The sequence below is a fragment of the Serinus canaria genome, chromosome 5 (genome assembly GCF_022539315.1).
Source record: "Serinus canaria isolate serCan28SL12 chromosome 5, serCan2020, whole genome shotgun sequence".
Classification (NCBI taxonomy): domain Eukaryota; kingdom Metazoa; phylum Chordata; class Aves; order Passeriformes; family Fringillidae; genus Serinus; species Serinus canaria.
In genome coordinates this window covers 36,440,654-36,464,147 of record NC_066319.1, presented here as the reverse complement: position 1 = coordinate 36,464,147, position 23,494 = coordinate 36,440,654, and the positions used below count along the sequence as shown (strand labels likewise).

Genomic DNA, 23,494 nt, shown 5'->3' with positions numbered 1-23,494 from the left:
GTGTTTTCACTGTTTTCAGGAGAAGTGTCTATGTGATCAGGTTTTCCAGGGAATATTTTATATTTTAAAAACATCCCCAACAAATTCTAGCTTCAGCTTCTTAACCAAAAATATATGGATATGGACACCTATGCACAGAACACCTCTGTGTATTTCTCAGTGGGACAGAGTACAATTTAACCTAAATTGTGCATGCACTAAAAGTCATGGAGAGTTAAAAAGCACTTTTTTAATTCCTGAAGCATTTTACTATGTTGCCTACTGCTTTATGGTCCCTGGAGAAGAGCTTAAAGTTTTATGAACATTCAAAACAAATTTCTATTAGACTAAGTGAACCACCTGTTACAGATGTCTTTTTAACTACTCTCTGGGAGTATAATAGAGGTGACTCAATTAAATTAGTTTGAAATATGTGGTTATTCTTGTCCAAAAAACAGTTTACTGAGAGTCTTTTGTGTTCATAACCAATCTTGGTAGCAATCCATTTCCAGTTGCAAGTCAAGTCAAGACAACACCAGCTCTTAATGTTCTAATAAACAAATGGTTTAACAATTGGGAGCTAATTGTCACAGTGGGACAGCCTGGGATGCTTGTAATCAGGCCTGTATTGTCACAATTCATTTTCATATTGTAGCAAAATAACCTCAGGAGCCCTTTTGAATTAAAGGAAATATCACTTTATGCTCATAGATGCTCAGTCTATGCACTTTAAATCAGATTCAGTAATTTTAGACCACCTTAATCTGCTCAAAATCAACAGCCAACATTTTCTTGCCCTGTCTAGGCATGATACTTTAGCAATAAAATCCCATTTGCAAAAAATGGATGGGATACATTCTGTGGCAAATTACTTGTAATATTTTACAGATTTACTCCACTACACATTTACTACAAATCTTACAAAATCAGCACTTATTTAAACCCCAGGCGTGTTTATAGACAAGAAGATATTGTAAATCACAGCCAGGATCCAACTGGTAAAATAAACTTACTTCCAAAGAGATATCTCTTCTATGAGTATGCTAATAAATTCAAACCTAAGGTCCAATGTATTTAAATTTAGGGTACAACAGTGCTTGAGAGTTTTTGAAATAAACTATTTTCCATTCACTCAGTTTTACCTTCTCCACATTTTTCCTAATTTATTCTCAACTAATCCGATAATACTACTAAGACTTCTAACAAGGAAAACTATAAACATATTTAAACAATAGCAATTTAAACTACTTAAAGAAAAACTGTCCAAGCTTCAGATAATGAAAGTTGCAAAAGCAGCTCTCAAGGCTTCTATTGTTCACAACTGTCCAGATAGCAAACCCTTTTCCCAGCTTGGTATACCTCACAGCCTTTAAAAAAGGACTAGGACTACCACGGACGTGTCATCAACTTCTAGAAAGCCTTATTAGCATCCTGCAAAACTCTTGCAAAACACACCTATGTCAGCTGAACTGAACAAATTTGGTCCCACTCACACAGACACTGACTTTCACCTGTCCTTTTTAATCAAAAGGAAGTAAGTCAGAAAATTAAAAGGGTCATATATTCACTGGCTTCTGTTCAGGGAAGAAATCATATGATCACTCAAAACAAAATTTGAATTGTTCTTAAATTGGTTTGCAGATGCAAGTTCCTTACAATTCATTCTGAATACAAGGTTTAGATGTGATTTTTTTTTCCCCTACCTATGAGAAAATGTCTAAATTACTTTTTCTGCACTAAGCCAACACTGTTATGGAAAATCTTACTTATTAAACCAGACCAACTGGAATTTTGCTTTAAATTCAAAAGACAAAGAAAGCAATTTTATCAATCACTTTTTCAGAGATCATGTTTAGTTGCTTCCCTTACTGTAACAAATTGAGATAGTACACACACCTCATTAAGAAAACATACTTAAGAACTTGCTAGAATATCCTAAGTATAATTTTTTCTTGTAAAATAAAGAGTACTAAAGCCTAAAGCACTTATTTTATGTTTGTTTGATTTTTCTTATTAGGAAAAGCATGTAAAACCACAAGTGTTTTATTACCCAAAGTTTGACAATTACTATTCCCAGTAAACTTAAAATTATAGAACACTAATTATATCAAAATATAATTTCAAAATGCTTTTACCTTCTTGTTTCATGAAAAACAAAAAAATCCCACCCCACGCCAACTCTCAAAACAAACAATATGACTTGTTATTATCCCAGGAGTTTCTAGGTAATGAAAAAAAAATCTGATGATGACTGCCCTTTATGCACCTGATCTCTTGACCCAGGTTTCAAGGCGGTTGTTCGTTCAGAACTTTGTGCATTCCTGCCTGGGCTTTCCACATCTTAAATATTCTAGCTAGTGTTTTTCCCACTGGTTCTTAAGGAGAGAGCAATTGTTAAATAAATAATCATAAAAAAAAAGTGTCTCAAAGACTAATCAGAGAGGAAATGAGAAAATGAGATAGACGGACAGCCAGAACAGATCATTAAGTCAGGACAACATCATAAGCTTTAGAATCAATAAACAGAATCCAAACATTATTTGGACACCATTATGCAGTATGAAATGGAATTTTTTTCTCAAGATGGTTTGCAGACTTGAAACAGAAGGAGGAAGGGTTGATTTTATTTTGGAAAATTTTAGTTCTGATTTGTACTATTAATTTTGGTTAAACATAACACTTTTTTTCCCATAAATTTTGTGGAGTAAACAATGACATTCAGTGATCATGTTTTTAAGAAAAAACATATATTATGCCCCTTTGGTGGAACAGTTTTTAAATTCTAATAGAATTTCAAGGTTATTATCTATTTCAGATCAACACTCGAGGTCAGAGTTCACAGCAGCCAGAATTTACAAACCTCCAATGGGTTTTGATTGACAGCAATCAGCATCTCCTCAGCATCACTGAGGGAACAAAGTACAGGTCAAGACAGCAGGCGATTTCATCTGTCATTTTTAATTATCTAAATGATATTCACAGACAAAACCTTTCCCATCCATCAGGGCATCGCATTACCATAGACAATGTTTGTTTAAAGAAGAGGCCATAAAATCAAACAATTATGAATGCAGACAAGCCTTGCTATTGACTGCATAAATAATCAAGTGAGATTTCCAAAACTCTCTGCTAATGAATTGGTAGATTGCTGGCAGGAAGTGGCAAGTAATAATACAGACAACAATGTAATGTTCTTATTGACTTTTACTAAAGCTTAGCTACAGTAGCAAAGATCCGAAAATGACGTCAAGTAAGGTTTCCATAGGAGCCGTATTGATATCAGTACACTGCTAAAATACAAGTAGTTAACTCCTGACCTCAAAGTAGGACCAGCAATCTCCTGTGAGAGAGCTGAAACACTAACAGTACAATATATCATGAGCTGAGTCAACAGCCTCAGGGCTCCAACAATGTTACTGCACTAGAAGGGGTCCCTTCTTTCGCTGTGTAACAGCCTGATCCACAGTAATTCACCTGCAACCCCAAAAATAACTCCACTGAGTCTATGAGTAAATAAACATCTGCAAACTGAAACTGAAAAGTATATTTAATACGTTATCAAAAATACCGTGTGTAGAACTCACCTTTCTTATCAGGATGTCCCCAGCAGTCTAACAAATTCACAGTTTAAAGGCCAGAATCATAGGTGACAAATTGACATAAGTCTGCTGCTTCATTTGCACTATCTCATTAAATGTGATCACAGGTAACAAGCTGGACCAAATTTTGATGAAAGTAGGGGTTTCATCAATCAGAAAAAGCCGACTAGGGGAAACTGGCAAGAATCCTTTTTCCTGGGTTGAAGAAATTACATGAGACCTCCTCAAGGGGAAACAAAAAAGAAAAGATGATACATGAAGTGTGCAGACTGTCTATGTTCAGTGGGGCAAAGCTTAAGATGCCTTTTCTCCCACTAGGAAATACTGGAGAAGGATTTCCTCTGGGTGAAGGAATTAGGGTTGACACCAGATGCACTGTCAAGACAATAGCCTCGTAGGTGTACAACACAAAATAACAGTGAAAGCTTCTTGCAGAGCCCTGGAGGATGGTTATTGAGACAGAGAGGGAACAGTAGAAACCTTTCCCTTCATTAACACATGTAGACCTGATTGCCGTCAGCATGCAATCCTAGTGTCTTTCACTTGAAAACATATCACTAACTACAGATCTCACTTCTTACTCATAAGATGTCCCTGGGGCTGTTTTGGCAAACATCATGAAACAAAAAAGTAGTTCTGTACTTCAGAATTATGGATCCCAGTACTTTCTCCTGCCAAAAAAAATAAGCCAGACTATGTTTGCAAAATCTTTAACTGCCAGCTGTGTTTTTGGGACTGTCCTTCACATCCGTTGTATCTGAATAAGCCCAAACTAGTTCATTGATAGTCTCATATTAGCTCATTCACATTTTTCAAATCTTTATAGCTCTTAATAACCTTTCACAGATGTCAAAGAAGGAAACTGGACTGATTTCAATGGGATTTCAGAAAAGAAGCTTTTAAAAGGAAAAATGACGAAAGCTCATGATCCAGAGAGATAAAAATTACCATTACATCTAGTCTTGGTTCACAGGGAAAAAAAAGGAATGTCTAATTAGTCCCTTGAAATCTACCTCTTGGCCTAAAAATTTAGTGAAAAACTCTTTACTTACCCTTCAGCACCATCTCACCCCACACATACTGCCCAGCTTTAATTATCCTCAAGGAGTATATATGAATATCACCAACTTGGTCATGAAGATAAAACAGACCTCACAGATTTTATCTTTCTTCTTGAAATGTCCACTCTTGAACACATAATTTGTAGGTAATGCAAAGCACACATTTTTTTGTAGTATTGTGGAACTAAAAACCCACTCTAAATTTCTTGAACACATAATTTGTAGGTAATGCAAAACACACTTTTTTTTGTAGTATTGTGGTTTCTAAAAACCCACTCTGAATTTCTTCTTAGTGGCTAATGCATTATGGCTTGTTTTACCACCAGATAACCAGGCAATAGACAAATTAAGGTGTAACAAGGGCTTACGTCTTCTACAACTGAGACTTTCAGTTCAAGATCCGTGAGTCCAGGTCTTGAGCCTCTGGAATTCCTGGTCAGTATTTGCTCCTATCAGCTTGAAAAGATGACTGTGATACCCTAAATTCACCATTAATGGATGTCTAATATAATGCATTTTTGTCAGTAGAAGTCAGTCTATATCTGACTGGAGGGAAGACATTGCCAACCTAAGTAAAAACTACAGTGCAATGTTACAATTTCCTTTCTTTAGTTTGACTTGAAAGGTTAATTATATCAGTTCAGATCTAGAGAACTTTGCTGTAGCCTAGTATTTCAATAGAGAGACATGCATGTAATTCAGATGCCCATTCATGATTCTGGGTCATGGCAAGCTCAGAGTTTCAAGAGAAACAACCAACAACTACACTGAAATTATTCTAATTACAGGTGTTCCTATATAAGACATCTTTAGCAATTACTGCTAAAATGGTACACTCATCAGCTTCGTAACCACTTGGTATAAAACAAGCAATGATTCTTCCAAATATGAAGAATTTTGGTCTATGCATTTCACCAGCAAGCTTTTGCCAATCTTTTATTTGTTTTATTTTTCAAATTTAATACTATGCTTTATTGAGATTTACTCTTTCTTTCCCACAAGGATTGCTTTTTCTACTGCCAGCTTTATAAAGAGGCTTAAAGTTTACATTCATGTTGTCATAATATATTTTTACATCATTTTAAGTCCCATGGATAAATATCTCAGGCTTGTTAGAAAGACATCTCATTTCCCCTAGGAAAATGTACTGTTTTTTAAAAATCCTAAAAACATAAATAAAAATATTAAATATGTTCTTTCAGGAATGGTTCTCTGAAATATTAAGTTGTGTTTAATAATATTCCTTCTTTTACTAAAACAATCATTTACACTACAGACAGTCTGAATTAAAATAATCCATCAATGCATCATAGCTGAGTTGCAGTCAGTGGCACGAAGAATGCCATGGCAACAAACCAATGGAACTACAGAAGTTTCATAGTGTCAACAGGAAAAGGGAGTCTCAGCTAGATGACTCTCTCAGAGAAGAAGCTGAAAATTTTTATAGAGAACCATGACATTTAGAAATTATGTTTGGAAAGTGCTTTAAAAAGGAACACAAGCCAGTTTTGATTAAGAGACAATTCTGTAGAACAACAGTAGTATTTGGTCCCAGAACTTAACTCTGAATCTCCACTGGAAGTAAATATGTATTAATGCAAAGTTCTTATAAGAGATCTTGACCTGACAGTCTAGGCAATATAGACACAATTGTTCCCAGTGAATTCATATTCTTTCTCCCCTTGATATTAGCAGTCATGACATTTTCAGCAGATGAATTATTTCCTGGGCAAATCCTACTTTACAGGACACTTCTGATTTCAGTCTTTTAATACTTATCTTCTAAAAGATAAGGCTAGATTGCAGAAAAAGACATTAAAGCAAATGATTACTGACTTAAAAATTTATTTCAGGCTTTTTATAGGTTGGTTCCCCAAGAAATAAGTGACTAGCTAAAGTTCTTGCAGAAAAACTGTAGCCAAACCTAAATACTTAAAATACCTCTTTCAATGGCACCCACGTTGCAATATTCCAGGTTTCAAATCACAGAAGCTTGGAAAAATGGCAAAATTGAAAAAGCCCCAACAACCCAAAAATAATTCCACCATCAAGGATTTTTTTTTTTTCTGAAGCTATTTAATAGATTTGCAAAGCTATCTGGAAAAAGCAGTATAAGAAGAATGGTATCAAAAGTTGTGTGATGGTTTCACTAGATGCTGATAATGCTTCTTCATTAATTACAAAAAAAAAAAAAAGATCCCAACCCAAAACCTAGTGATGACAACAAGCAGGTATTTCTCAAATCACATCAGGCTCGAAGGGTTTAGCTAGTATAATTAGAAATTATCCTATCTCAAATGGCTCAGTGGTTACATAAGATTGTCACACGAACAAAAGTCAAAATACAAAATCTTCAAAGACTAGAAAGGGAAAAAAAGAGTTAAATAGAAAATAACTCTGTTATATATAATAACTCTGTTATATATGCTTACAGTTATATATGCTTGCACAAAATAAAATAAAAATCTTATCTTGAAATAAAGGAATCTTAATGAATGATTTTGTTATATTGAAGGAGAACTACTAATAAGCACAGCACACAATTTCAAACAAGCTTATCACAAGTGATTGCCCGGATGGACAATATGTGCTTTCAGGAGTGCAAAGTTATCAGCTCTGGTTCATTAATGATGATATAAATCCGGAGTATTCATGGAAGTCAGTGGATTAAACCATTCTAAAAGAAGTGAGAGGAGACACAGGACTGGATTGCTTGCATTTTTGAGGACCACACAGTGGATGACATTTCCTGCTTCTTAACAAAGCTTTAGAAGTCAGAGAAGCAAACTCCCACTTAGACAGTGTCATAAATTTCCAAGGGAAAAGGTCTTACAACCTTTGGGAACTTATACTTTTCCAAAATAATTAAGCTTGTAAGACTCAAAGGTTATGTTGAGGGGTTCAGTTTTTTCTATTTGAGAACTTTTGCTTTTTCACAAAAAAAATTAGCACTTCTGGACTTTAAGCCTAACATGGAGATGCATTCTCATACGTTCAATCAGTTCTGTATCCTGAAAAGGTCTGCCTCAAAATATGCTCTGAATTTCTACCTTTTTACTCACTTAAGCAACTGAAAAAACATCATTCCCTCTGTCAGAGTAAAATTTTAGTAATATACATATGAACCACTTAAGTAAAAACTATTAAAAAGTCATTGCAGTCATTATGTAATTTTTAAATGTTAAATAGGAATGCATCTGGGCTTATTCTTCAGCACAATCAACAAATAACAACAGAGACCATTTCTTAAAGATCTCAGTTCTTTCCAGCTAGGGATTTTCCTAGGGAATCAACTCCACAGGTTCATTTACCTGTTTTTTTCCTAATATAAAGTGTTATTTCTTATATAATGCATAAAATGTTTTATAAGAAAGATGATGGTGACAGACACCTTCAAGATCTCTAAAACTGTCACAAATCACAGCAGTACAATCAAATAACTAATATTCAAAGTATGACATGTAATGACAAAATTACATACAAAAAGTCTATTGTATAAAAAAGCTAACTAGATTTTTTCTTTTTAATTAAATGTCTTTTTTAACTCAAGAGAAGTTAATAAAGTTATAACTAGTGGGTTAACACAATAAAAAAGGCAATTGTACCTTCTTGCTCTCTTAAATTGCTGATGTTTTTTGAATTTTGAAACATTTCCCGTTTAAAACAAACCCTACATTTTTCTTCTGCCAATCAGTATTAGCACTAGCTATAACAGAAAACACACTTCATGAAGTCTCATCTTTAAGAGAAGTATTCTTGTTTTTCTTAATAGCATTGTAAAAGAAAAGTACATAATTGCTAAAACACAATCAAATCCCCAAGGTAGAAGCATAAGACCATACTAGTTTCAAATAACTAACATTTTTATACACTAGCCTAATGAATTAAGAATTATTGGCAACTTAAAGGACAACTACTTTTTATTTAAAGAACTGTGAGGTACATGCTTCACTGTCAGCAATCCTTGCAGTATCATTCTCTTTTTAGAACACAGGAGACTTCTACAGCCCTCTGGACTTAGAAGATCAGCTCACAAGAATCTCTATATGCCATCTGAATTCTGTATTAGAAAGATCTGACCAGAAGTCTTCAAAACAAAAATATACCAGCAAAGCTGTGCAGGAGAGCTGATAAAAACAGCATGTGTCCATGTTCACAGCCTACTCCTCTCTCTCTGTGAAGAAATATCTATCTAGACTATTCAAGAGTAAATTCATCTCTGGCATCTTGACCACATAATGCTTACAGCGAATTTAGTATAAGGATCTCAGGCAAGGAATTAGTGTTCAAATCAGGTATACATCCTCCCCTGAAGGAGATTATAGGCAATTAAAGAGGATGTTTTAAGTACAGTTTCCAAGTTCTTTGACAGTTTCATCATGTAAAGGAATCCAATGCTAAGTTTCTTAGCCCTAGAGTGTCCTTGATGCTTCTTGGTGTCATGTGTTCATTCTTCTATTTCAAACTCTTTGGAAGACAGCCCTCCCACTAGCTTAAACAAGTGAAAAGCAGTATAGGATAAATAAATTATTATTATTATTATTACTACTACCACCACTACTACTAGTACTATTATTATTATTATTATTATTATTATTATTATTGAATTGCTGAAGGAGAAAATACTGAGGGAGAGGGGAGGCAGAAGCCCTTATCTCTGTTACAGGATTTTATCACTCTCTGAGATTGCTCAGTGTGGCACAAATGGATTTAGCCTTCATAGAGTTTATGAAACTGGAACACTATGGGAAGAGAACTTTGTTAAAGAAAAGTTATTTCAGAGTTTCTGGAGATCAAGGCTGACTCAGGAACCCACACCAGTTCTCCCAGGAGAATGAGCAGGTAAATATTAATCAAGTTCTTCTCCACATAGAAAAAAAAGCCACCTGAAGGTTCAGTCTTTTTATATATATTATTTTTCTTTTGGCATTTAAAATCTTAAAATCTTATTTCCTCACTGTGCTGCTGCTTTTTACATGCCTGCATTAACAGAAAGCCTTATGCATGACAATCTTGCCATGAATGGAAAGAGCCCTCACACAGTCTCACAGGAGACTTCTTTCAACCTAAACTGGCCTTTCAAACATAACAACACTGCTTCAGAAGACTTGGCTTATCCATTCAGTGACTGTGCTGGCTGGGATCTCTAACTCGTGGGGAATAGAGAACCTGCTCCAGGTTGGGAGCCAACTGCTGGTGTAACACTGACAGATGCAGGACCCATATGCCCAAGCCTGGGTAGGATGTCTGCATCACTGGCATCTGGATGTCAGCTTGTCTTTTCTGGCTCTGCTTCTGGCTGTGCTGATAAACTCGATTGTCTGTCTGTCGTGGGTCAGCCTGCTGCTGCCCTGGAGTCATCTTTTGTGGATTACTCAGGGGTTCCTCTCTGTTAAGGAGTACTATCTGAGCACAGTATGCATCCCTTAATGCCTTGATAGGCCACTACACATCTAATTCCAGTATTCCTACTATTCCTGGTGATTTCAGCATAGATGATTAAATCTTGCAGGTGCAGCGACTCTGTAGAATGTATAAATGTTCATTTTCTTTCTAGTGGCTAGGAAGTTATGCTGATACTATCCATTACTTTTTAATCCTAAACAATTTTTTATTGCTAGATATACTGTCTGGTATTGCAAGTGTAAGATTTGAATGACCAGAAAGATGACATTTTTATGAAGAGGAAAACACACATCATTAAAATGCTCTTTAATAGTAAAAAAACCAAACAAAACAAAACAACAAACCCAAACAAACAAAACCTATGTAAAAAATTTAGAAAACACTATCAACACCTACTTAGGTATTTGCATGCGTCACCCTGGCAGGCCCATTTTGGAAATTAAAAGAAATAAAACGTCCTTAGGCAAGAAATAAGAAAGGCTACTTTTTGTTTAAATTTGGAGTCTACCAAAACCAGAGCCTATCCATGATGGAGGTCACTGAATCTCATTCTAGAACAAGGCTTAACGGTATGTGCACTCCTATATCCAGCAATAGCAGCTACAATCACTTCATGCCAAGCCTCCTACATGTAGATAATTTATACCCTCATCAGGAATAATCTATCTGGGAGTTGGGGGAACTTTTGTAGAATGAAAGCCAAATGCTGCTAATTGGCCTTGGCAAACACTGGAAGTGTGGGGGGCAGTACAAAGCCAGTAGCCTAAATGTGCACAGAGCAGACGTGCAGCAACCCCCTTCCTCTTCTAGAGGGAATTCCCAGCCTTATGTGGCCTAAAATGCAAACGCGTGGAATCTAAAGTAGACACAAATAAGAATCCCTACGATGGCCACAATGCAATGTGCCAGTGACAAGAGCAGGCCTTTCTACAGGAAGGTGTATTATCTCCTGCTAGCCAGCTGACATACAGATCCAATCTTTCACAGGCACAGCTTTAGGAGCCTATACCTACGTGTTTAACTAAAATACTCTTCGTCATTTTTGTGCCAGTTGCAAAGCATAACAATTAATAACTACAAGAAATTAAATGCAAAAACTGTTTTTCATTTTGAGGATGTTAAGTTTGGGTTTATAATAAACAAAACCAAGTATTTTTTTCTTGCTTTGACACACTAATACAACATTATATTCCTGGAAATTTGAATCATATTAAGCATTTGATTCTGCTTGGCTACATAATTTGTAAAGGATGAAAACCACTGCCTCGATCATTACTGCTTCAGACATGTAGATATAAAATTTATTTGAGAGAGAGGACAAGAAATGAGATGACAAGTTTAGCAGGACAGCCCTTCAATGATACCTTTTCAAGTCTCAAACATTTTCTCAGAATTAACAGAGGGCTTACTCTTACTTCCAGAATTGCATGCTGACCCGTATACTGTCCAGAATTAAGCCTTGAAATGAACCATGAGAGAAATAAAAATCTTTTATGTAAAATTTTGGTTGCTTTCCAGACTTTCAAGTTAAATCTCATCTGGTTGCTTTCCAGACTTTCAAGTTAAATCTCATACTTTCCAGACTTTCAAGTTAAATATCATCTGTAAATTACCTTATTCAAGACTGTACAGAGGAAATCTGAGATTGTCTACCACATTTCTGTTACATATGAGGGCTACAATAAAACACCAACTTTGTTTAATTAATTTTCAACAAAACTAACACTTTTTTATGCTGTGAACTAAGAAGCATTTTCTGTTAGCCTGAAGAAAGCTGACAACCAGTCCCATACTGGTAGCATGACACCTTAAGTTTTTGCTTTCATATTTTTCAGATTCTGTGCAGCCTTAGTGTGTAACCCTGAACTTCATGTAAAGTGTCAGCAAGTTCTCTTCACAGTTTAGTTGGACAAAACAATCCTTTTCCAGCCTGAGAACCAAGGACACCATTGCAGCTTCAGGCCCCAAAAGTGTTAACAACAGCAAACTGAGGAGAGCAATCTGTGAGGATGGGACTTCATAACCTGAAACTGTAATTGGACAATTAACCCCAGTATTTAAATGGACCCAAACTTATAAAAGTGTGAAAACTCATGACCAGTTGTCCATCCTGGGTAGAGCCACAGCTGGGCTCTTGTACTGCCCACGGTGAATCTTTTGAAGGCCTTTCTAATAAACACCTACTTTATTCCTTTAACTCTGCCCAGCCTCCTTTCCAGGTAGCCTCTCTAGGCATCAGTATGTGCCTTCAAATCTTTTCACCTGATGTTATTTTTGGAAGAGCAAAAAGCCAAATGGGCCTATCAATGGGCTAGGTGACATCTCCTACAGCTAAGGTATCCTCTATAACAACTGTTCTCTACAGTAGGACTCCTGCATTGTGAGGAAGACTTCTGAACTCTAGACATAGACATACACTCATCACAAATATTTCTTTCTCCTTAACGTATGCATTAAAGGCAGCTAATCCACCACCTCTGTGCTAAAAATCCCCAAAGAATAAAAGCATAATGATTAAAATCTTCATGTTGAGCAGAAGATAAAATTGAAGGGAAGAACAGAATAACAAAAACAAAGTGCAAAGCAATCCAATGATACACACTTTAAATCCCAAGCTATACTAAATATGTAGGATGCAATTTACAATGCATTATATCAAACCTGAATTCTGTGACACTCTATCAAAGAGGTATAGTTGTACAGTAATCTAAAATGGTACATATATAAATAGGAATCTCCTTAAAATAGAAAAAGTATAAAAGGAGAAAATTCATTGGCTGAGTGCTGTGCAAAATTAACGAAGACAGTCCAGCCCCAATTTGCAGCTTTTGTGACCTTATTATGTGTGTGTGTGTGTGCCTCAATGTGATACCATGTAATTACACATAACTGCTTCATTTGTGGAAATGTTATCTTTTTTTCCATAGTTTTTTTTTATAATTTCTGTACAGGTAGAAATTCTAATACAATGACATTTTAGCAGCAACTAATAGAAACAACCATTTAATGAACTTTTGAGATAATATACTTCAGAACAGAGAGTATGCTCTACAAGCCCAACTCATTTATTTCAACAATATTTGTATTCCCTTAAATGTTATGTACTTAAAAGTCTGTAAAGGTGGTTGCACTTTCCAAGTAAATCCAGGAAAAACAGAACTAAATCTTTAGTTTTTATAGCACTGGGGAGGTTTGAACACATAGGTTCCATATCATTAGTTAATTTTCTATTTATTTAGGCCTCACAGTTGGAAACAAATAAACAAGCAAACAAACAAAAAGTGACTAGCAGATACCTGATGTGATAAAATTATTCAGAGCTAAAGGCAGCCTTAAACAACAGCATTCACATGAATCTCAGCTGTCCATGATCCATTGAAGGGTTTCTGTATGCAGTCTAAAACCCTACCCTTTCCCAGCTCCCAGGTGAAAAAAGGGCACAGAGTGCTGCCCTTCACATCCATTGCAGAGGAGTACAAATGATGTTTAAAGCCTTTTTCTAGTGCTTTATTTTTTACAAGGCCTGAAATGAGAAATACTTGAAATCTTGGAAACTGTCATCAATGTTTCCAAAAAAGTGAAGAAAAATATCAGTTAACTTGCTCAGCATGCCCATGAAATGCACTTTCCCCCATTTTTATTTATTTATATAAAATCAAGACTCTTTTCCTTCCTTGATAAATGCTGTGATTGAAAAAAAATGAAAAAAGTTTCCTGAAACAAGGACACTTACTTGCCCTCCCCTATATCTTTACAAACATCATAGAAGGTATAATTCTTCCTGGTGAACCCACACATTAGTTTATGCTGTCTATACTTTTCAAGCCACCTTACTTCTGAGAAATATAAGGCAAAACCCCAAATCATAACTGAATGCAGACTCCATTAGAGTTCTGTTGATGTACTGAAGAAAAAAATCCTCCATCTTCTACAGGCTGCAGAAACTCCTCCATTTCTTTTAATGACCTATTCCCTCTGTTTGATTCAATACAGCCCACTGGCTATGGAAATGACAACACTCAGCAGGTGACAACAAAATGGTCAGCAAGCAGGACTGAGATATGTCATTTTCTTCAAATAGTTTCTCAGGAATTAAATGACACATCGCTGTATGTGTACATGTTCTGCTCAGATCAAATATTTTTTTATTAAATGAAACTGCATGCTTCTATATATATAGTTGCCATATGAAATGCAGGTTTAAGTGTAATGCTCCAAGCTCCAATTGCAAAACAATTTGCTGTTTCCCAAACCTCCCCAGTCTCCTTTTAGCATATAACCCCTTGGGCAGCAAGTGCTCAGATGCTGTACCTTTGCCATAAGTCCAGACTGAAAGCCCTGCCCTTATGGAGTCAATCTGATGCATTTGCTATGACTGGGACAAATTGGAGTATGCAAATTAGCACCTTTTGAGTCTCCTGAACCCAGGAAATTCTCTTGCTATGTGTTCCAGCTAATGGACCTGAGATGTCCTTTGTAACAGTGCTGTCTGTGTAACTCCTTTAACCTTTTCAGATTCTGATCTAGCCTTTGTTCCTGGCCCTTTTTAGAATCATGCAATGTATCAAGTTAACCTCTGTTATAATTTAAACTGGTGTAACACCAGAGCCATATCATAGCATGCAGTGGCATTTACACATGTTTAAAGTGCAAAAGAGCATCCAACAGTGAATAGAGGCCCACAACATTAAAATTTCTGAGAGAGTTTTTTCTGCCTACTTTCAGCTTCAATTACTTATCTTTACCCTGAATTACTTAAACTAGTACAAAATGCACAATTAGATTTCTAAATTTCTAAATAAATTAACATCAAGTATAAGAGTTTGCCCTTTTATGACAAGAGTATGATCTGAGAAGACTGTCAATCTAGAAAGTACTTGAGGAGTGATTGCTGATCAAGCATGAACAGATTCCTAGGCAGATTTTATAGAAATTTACAGAAAGAAGCAGAAAGATGAAATAACATTATCCTCATATAAGGGGAAAGTAGCTACTGGAGATGCCTCATTCCTGGAAAAGCACACTTCAAAGTAAGGTAGTAATCTTTTCTTACTGGAGTCCTATGACTCTTTTCACAACATTTCAGCATTTACACTGACCTCCTGCCTTTAAACTGTGTTTGGGTGGGGTGTTTTCATGTCATCCCAAATTACTGCTTCCAAGCACAGATTGCGTGCCTATCTTTCCTCAAAACAGCATTTAGTATGCTGATAGTCTCCTCCCTTGCTGTTGTTTTTTTTTTTTTTTTTTTTTTTAGATTTTGTTCCTAATTTAATATTCTTTGGACCGGTCCAATTAGAGTTGCATCTTTTCTAGAAAGTTATACTTTCTAGATATATACAATCTCTTACATCATAAATCCATCATTGTTCTGTTTATACTAAGGCACTACAGCATTTCTTACTGTTATATCTCTGTTTTGGGATTACTAAATTGAACTGTATAATCATCAACTATTCTAGAGAAAACATAATTGCATATTAAATGCTTTTGATTTTGGATAGAGATGTAGATTAAATAAATGCCTTTTCTTCCCCTTTGTTCTGTTTCTGGACTGAATTTTGTTGAGAGCATTTGGTGTTCCCTTTGGTTTTGTACCCAATCTCTCTGGATGACACTTAATGTCAGGAAGAAAACTCATAAATATAGGCTGTACTTAAAAATTAGGAGGTTCAAATTCAAAATTTAATTAAACAAAGTAGACTCAATATATGTCCTATAAAAATCATTCCCTCATAGAATTTTTATATAATCTACAAACATTCAGTTCTGACTTGCTTTTATTTGTTTTATCTCATTGCATTTATGAATTGTTCTTTGCCAATGGAAAGTTTAGTAAATTTTGCTGAGTGGTTTGATCTGCAACCACTATTCCCTCTTAATTAATCTATTTAATTTCAACTTTATTTTTGGCTACTGTTGCATAACTTAACCTCTACTTCATCCCAAAAATTTTTAATTTCAGACAGCATAGATCTGTGCTCTCCAACACACTCTTAGTTTTGTCAGCCTTTTCACATTTTCCTCTTTTCGTCTGCCTTTGACACATGCTAACATGTGTCAGTTTGCAGTCTACCCCTTTAACCCAATGCAGACAAGAAGCTGAACAGTCTTCTTCATTCTCAGAAAGTGTACTGCTGACATCATCATTAGCAATTGCCCTTCTCAGATTTCCAAGCCAGTAGAAGTCTTTTCTCCTGACACCTTTTACAGCCTGGAAAAATCCTCCATCAGTACTACCATCTGCTGCTTCCTCACCTTTAGTCTTGTGTCACCATTTCTGTGTTGACTAGTGTTATACAGAGAGAACCTCATTATGTAATATTCAGAAGGACTGAAAATAGTAAATGAGAAGATAAATCTTCTCCCTAATATTTTATAGGACTCCAACACTTTCCTGTCTCTTTTCCCACTTTTTAAAATTTCTTGTCAGATGGGACTCCCTATAATAATTCAAATATTGGAAAAAATGAGACTTCCACTCAGCTATAGCCCAGCCAGTCAACTTCTGTTGTTTTTTGTTTTTTTGTATTGCCTCTATCTAATTAAAACACTACAAAGTTTTACACAACATTTGTGGGGAAAGAAAAAATTTAGAACTTTGTATCTCATTCCCTTATGATTATTCATACCGCTCGGCTGATTTTAATACTTAACTAACAATGGGCTTCTGAGGCAAAGTATTGAGTTCTTTTTTCCTTTCAGGAGAAAGTTCTGTTTCTCCATTACACTGTTAATTGTGTGCAACTCCTGTACTATCCACAATTGTTCACTACTGTAAAAATGTAAATAACTTCCTCTCTTTACTGTTCTCTAATTTGCCTTAAATAGACATTTTCAAAAATTTTGCCCAATCTAAACTGGTTGCTCAACACACATATTTATAATGTATGGAAAACTTTACTCACACACTCTCGTGAAAAATTATTTTTTCAAAAATTAATTGAGTCATTGTCTCAGTATATTCTAATCTATTTATTATGTATCAATAGCAACATCTTCCAAACATGATTAAATACTGTAGGGAAACTGTAGAGTGGATTCTCTCCACTTTTTGTCTAGAAAGCTTAATTCAGTACCATCGTTTCAAAAAGCAGGTCTATAATTCTACAAAAATAGTGCAGAAATGGAGGACAAGAACCATTTGGACAACAGAGAAATGGTATGAAAGCTCCCTTCAGATTTGGTATTTCATTCTACACCTTCTGTGTTTGATAACACTGAATTACAAACTGGATGATAAAACAGCATTAACTTGAGGAGTATGTGAAAACATTTTCCTGATAACAACTTCCAATTTTTCTGGCTGAAGATGGGAAAAAACCTTTTATTTTGTAACTACTGAGATATTAACAATCTTTGTTTGCATTCAGCTGATCATTCCTGTGACCCTGAGTACTTCTGAGAATATAACAAATATGGTTCAATCTGTTATTTGCAGCTATTACACAGCTCGAAGAGTTGGATGGGCTCAGCCCCTTGAGCACAATTGTGGAGACAGCTTTACTTCACTTTAGGAGTGCAGGTGGATGGGGTACTAGCTACCTGCAAACAGAAAATTGTTAAGAATGCTCCCTTGGAGTGAACAAACATTAATTTTCCTCTTTCCTGAGAAATTTAAGCTCATCTGACATTCTCTAGAGAACAAACCAATGACTCAACTACTCTGTATGGTACTGGCACCACCTGGAATGATACACAAGAAGCCACAGAAATTGTGTTCATCTGCACATTTACCTCACAATTAATAAGGGCCCCTCTCTGAAGCACAGTAGTACACTAAATTGACAAACATATTATATTTCTACAGCTTCATGTTAGTCTTGTTATTACAGTGTTGGATACATTAATAAAAATAGTTAGAAAAAGAATCTCAAACTATTAGGATGAGAAGCATTATTCGATTGTTCACAATACTAGCAATTCATTAGGCTTTTTACATCCATAGGATGAGGGTGGTTTGCTTATTTGTTGACTTTAAATAAAGAAAATCTAAAATAATATCAATGGGTTTAGTAGCCCATGGCTTCTCTATAGGATGAGGTAAAATTAAATCTTCTCTGAAGTTCCATCCACCATCAGAGGCTTCCAGTGGAGTGGAATGCATGTGAACCAAGACTGCCTTTCATGCATGAAGAGTCCAGAACTACTGCATGGGGTAAAGCCAAATTGCAGCATCTGAGCCATTTCTAGCTTCCAAGGAGCTCAAATTCTGCTCCCATTCTAGGGTGACATTCCATGATCAAGGCTGTGGTGATACAGAAGTTTCTAGGAAGTAAAACAAGGGATTACAGGCCTTGTGCAAATTTCAGATGACTTTGTTGGATCATCTTTGACACAACTAGACATCCACTACAGCTTTCCTCTGTACATTGTTACCCAGTTCATTAAAGTTAAGTGGTTTGTAGTTTGTGAATTTTGACTCAATGAAGAATACAACCTATAGGGTCAGATTGTTTTCACTGAGGTTGCTTTTCCTTGGATCTTAATGGGAACCTGATTTTTCTTCTCTCATTGAATCTGATTCTGCAATAAGCTTGCAAAAGACATTTGCTCACCACAAAATACTTAATGGGAGAGAAAGATACAACACAAAGTACAGCACAAAAGGAAAATGAAAGTCTCATAAAATTTCCAAGATAACATTCAAAAATTCTTCCAGCTTCTAGGAAGGTAGGTGGGGACCTTTATGGAACAGAGGAGAATTCAGTAATTGTCATCCACGTGTAAATCACGGGTGCACAACAGATCTTGCTACGGGAATAAATGAGATTGGTAGTTGGCTTTTTTCTCTGTCTAGTTCAATTCTATCAAATGTATCAAAATTATCTAATGTGTAATAACTTTAGGGACATGGTAGAAGTTAACTATGGTCTTCTGATTAGTTTGATTTTGGATTATGTTTTGTTTGTGTTTTTTGTTTTTGTTTGCGTGTTTTGAAACTCACTGTACAAATCTACATCATAAGAGTTGTCAGTGCTTACAATTGAACACGTCCACAAAATGAAGAAAAGGATACAATTTTTGTTGCACTGACACTTCAGTATGTGACCATTATAAGGATTGCTTCACACAAACTGAGGTAGCACAGTATAGACTATCTAAGACAACTAGTGTCCAAGTTACTGTGTCTGTAATATGTACATAATGCTATATGGAAGTGTTAGTTTCTTAACAGTAGGATAGGCACTACTGAAGCAAAGAACGCAATTATGAAAGTTATCACTCTTGTATGCAGAAATACAAAATGCGTACTGTTCACTACAGTTCAGATCCACATTCCTATTATGATTACCTATACCATCCTTCCATCCTGGCCTGACTTAAAAGCTACTTCATTGTGATTAATTCCAAATATTTAGTTTTTTAAAAAGGCACTGATGTTTTTAAAGGAAGAAACATATATTTTCAAAATATTTTTTTTTTTTTGAAAATAATGTACATTATACTTTTAATTGTTTTACAGTTCAAATTGTAAGGTGTGTTCTTTTTTGTTCAAGAATTTTAAAAGCAACTAATTTAAATATGCAAAATTATCTTGAGTTGTTCATACGTGAACTTAAAAGCCATGCAACACAGGAAAATTAAGTAATTATGCCTCCAAGTTATTTACTGCAATTAAGCTCATTTATCATATGCAAATTAGTGCAAACTGGTCTCATTAGTTACTAAATTACTCAATATGAGCTGAACAATGTAGCACTCCAGTTTGTAATGAAAAATCCCTGTAGAGGCAAGCAGTATCAATTAAGCTAATTTGCATATGCAAATATATTCACTAACTTTCCCTTTTCTCTATATTTAGTTCTACATTTCCTGATCATTCCTGATTATAAGAAGGCTATGGGGTTACTGACCCTTTTTCACACCTTCTCAATAGCAATGAAGTTACAGAAAAAAAATCCAGAAATCCGGAAAAATTGATTAAAATCTTGCTAATTTTTCCAACCAATTTAAGCCAAATTTTTAATATTAGGTAACAGAAATATTTTTTTTTTGCTGGATTTAATTGATATACAGATATATATTCAGAAATATAAAACAGAAGTTGTCTATTCTCGTTATACCACTTTTCAGAAGAAAAAGAACGCACAAGACAAGAAAAACAAAGCCTATAATTTGGCAAATCAAAAATCTTGTCAAAAATTAATTAACATCTTGCCATTATCTACTTTTCTCCTCCATTACATTCCACTTTACTATTCATAATTCAGGTAATTTTACTTGGAAAACATTTAAAACACATTACACTGACATAAAGATTCTGATGTAATATTGTTGGAGCAGTCATCTTTTGTGGTGTCTTTTTTTCCACAAGCACAGAGTTTGGATAGTGCCTTTGGCTTCAAACTTACCACTGGGAAAGATCTACAGCATGATCTACAGCAATCAGCTCTGGCTTGGAGATTTTTTGACATAAACTCATACAATTTTATACTGATTTGGGTTAAAAGGGTCCTTAAAGATCACCTACTTCCAAACCCCCTGCCACGGGCAGGGACACCTTCCACTATCCCAGGTTGCTCAGAGCCCCATCCAACCTGGCCTTGAGCACTGCCAGGGATGGAGCAGCCACAGATTCTCTGGCCAGCCGGTGCTAGGGCCCCACCACTCTCACCATGAGGTTGTGCACGAGGGTCGGATTTCACATGTAAGCAAAGTATAAGCCTCTTTGCATATCTAGATTTGTACAAAGGACAAATGCAAAGATGTCTTACTCAAAGGAAGCCCTTTAAAAGTATTAAATTTCCTTTTATCAGGGTTTTTATTCAATTTTTCATCTCTGAATTGACGTAAAGTTAATAGGGTGTTGATTATTTTTGGAGTTGATGAAGTCTGCCATTAACTGAACAGATTTAACTGTACGGTCCCTGGGCACAAATGCTATCTCAGACCAAACTCTATAACTTTTTAACTTTTATTTTTCTCGTGACAGGTAGAGTTTTACTTTTCTGTTTTCTGCACTTAACTGCATATGGGAGAAAATCTTTAGTACCTATATCAATCATCAGTTAAGCAGTATTTAAACATTTGGTTCCTAAATAATAAAAAAAAAAACCATGGATGAAGGCATTCTTTATTCAATGTTGACTAAGCATTATATGTAAATACATGAATTTAATATGTATGGACATGACTAATATATAATGTATACCTAGATATGACTGACACTTGTAGACTCAAAATGTAAAAATATCATAAGATGTGCCTCCATTTCTGTTTTTGTAATGTCATTTTAAATAAACTTTTTAAATAAATTTATATTCACTTTTTAAAATGTACTGTATTATGCATATCTGTCTATCAATAAATTTTGAAGTATCAAAATACTAAAAAGATTAGAGAGGTCCTTAACTTCTGAGCTTACACTTGACCAACTCTTTAAAATACAAATAGCAAAAGGGATTGCACAACTATTAATTCAAATTCTTCAGATAGCAGACTCTGGAACCAAAATTCCCAAGGTATAATCAAGGCTGTTTACTTCACTTGCAAACAATGCTTATCATGGTACTCATTTGAAAATAATTTCTGTGAGTAGCAGACTAGGTGAGAACACTTTAGAATTGTATTCCACCACTAAATCGATCCAATTGTTGTTTTAAAAACCATATTGTCTTCTGGTGATTGTATTTCTACCTATTAGACCACAAGGCAGTACTTTGAAGTTCCTGTTTAGAAGCAGCGCGTTTGAATGCATGACCCAGGTTTTCTTTCCAAGGGTTGATTGCTCTGCTAAAATAAGACAAAATCTTAAAAAAATCATGATAAACCTGTCACTACTATTAATTCGTATTGTCTTTTATCCATTGTCAAGAGTCTATCTCGCAAATATCAGGGTGGAACTTCCTATTATCAACTGAGAGATTCATGGAGGTACTTTGATAAAAGCATCATCTTTGAAAAGGCCCCACCTCAACAGATATTCAATACAAGGCTGATGGTATTTTTGATTTTAAATCCTGAGTTTTGAGAATACAAGGGGATTTTTAGTAGTAGTAGTATGAAGTTATGTCCTGAAAACACCTTAAGTTACAGCAAATAAATTTTTAAAAACCTAAAAAAACCCCAAAAAACAAAAAAACAAACAAACAAACAAACAAAAAAAAACCAAAAAAAACCCAACCCAAAAATCTATAACTGGAATCTAGTTTAAACAAGTATGAAATTCACTAATTGTTTTAATACACAGTAAGTGAAAAACTCAAATATCAAGTAGTTTTCAAAGTGGCCATCCTAGGTATTTTCATTTTCATCTATAAGAGTCATACTTAATACCTAAAAAGTGTAAATAAATCAGTCTCAATGAGGTTTTATTTATATATGAGTTATCAATAATGTAAAAACCATACCTTTAGGATATATGATATGCTTACACACTCAACATACTGACAAGTTACATAAATGGAAATATCATAAAACTGCTAGTTCTTCATTTTTTTCTACGTATATGAGACAACATAGCAGTGTTCCTGCCTAGTATGCAAACACAGTACTGTAGATACTGGTGCAGATCTCTGACACAATAACTACAACAAAAGTATTTGCTTACAGAATCAAAAACTTGACCTAGACCTCTGCCAAGAGTGCACAACTGAGCAAATCATTTCATTCATGATTCCTGTTCCGAAGAGAAATTAATTCTACTAGTTAATTTAATGTTTTCCTAAAATTATCTTTGTTGCTATTCTGCATTTAGTTACTTTATAAAGATGTGAAAATTCTGACATTATCTATAGTGCTGTTGAATACCACAGCTGAGTTAGTACAGAGATAGCTCTCAATCATTTCAAATTAAGTGGAATATTTCTCATGATAATATCCTAATTTACCTCTCTCGTACCTCTCAAAAGATAATACACCAGACAATATATTTGCATTGAGAAGCTGTGTACATTGCTAAATAAGAGCAGTGCCACACTTAGAAAAGACTGTGTGGGTTTTATTTCCATAGGGCTGGGTTTGCCTTACTGCAAGGCACATTTTCTTCTTAACTGCTTGTACTCCACATTTGATCACATTTGATCACTTCTAAGAAAGGCTGTAGTAACTCTGGCAAAATGAATCATGCACAAGAATGTTTCCATCAGGTCATCGTTTTTCAGTTGAGTCTTCCTGGAAAATGATGGCTTGTGCCATGTGACAAACTTGTTTGACAAAGCAGACCAGTTTTCAGCCCACATCTAAGGACACCTGAGAGGTATGCTTCTATTCATTTTTTAATCTCTGCAGATTGCTCCAAATTTGCGCTGCATAATTTTGACAACTGGGATATCATGGAGAAAAGTAGTGCTCATAAACCAAAGTGGGGAAAAAACCCCAACCCTAAATTGATACATAAGACAAATCACCAACACAAAATACTGGCTCGTACACACACTCACACAAATACATAAGGGCATTTTGCAAGCAAACACCTACTGCACAATTCTAAACAACAAAATATTG

At 35.2% G+C, this 23,494-nt stretch overlaps 1 protein-coding gene across 2 annotated transcripts in view; it reads right to left on the bottom strand.

Moving 5' to 3' along the window:
• NPAS3 (neuronal PAS domain protein 3) overlaps positions 1–23,494 on the bottom strand; it is a 591,794-nt gene that overhangs the window by 273,356 nt on the left and 294,944 nt on the right. The window lies entirely within an intron of this gene.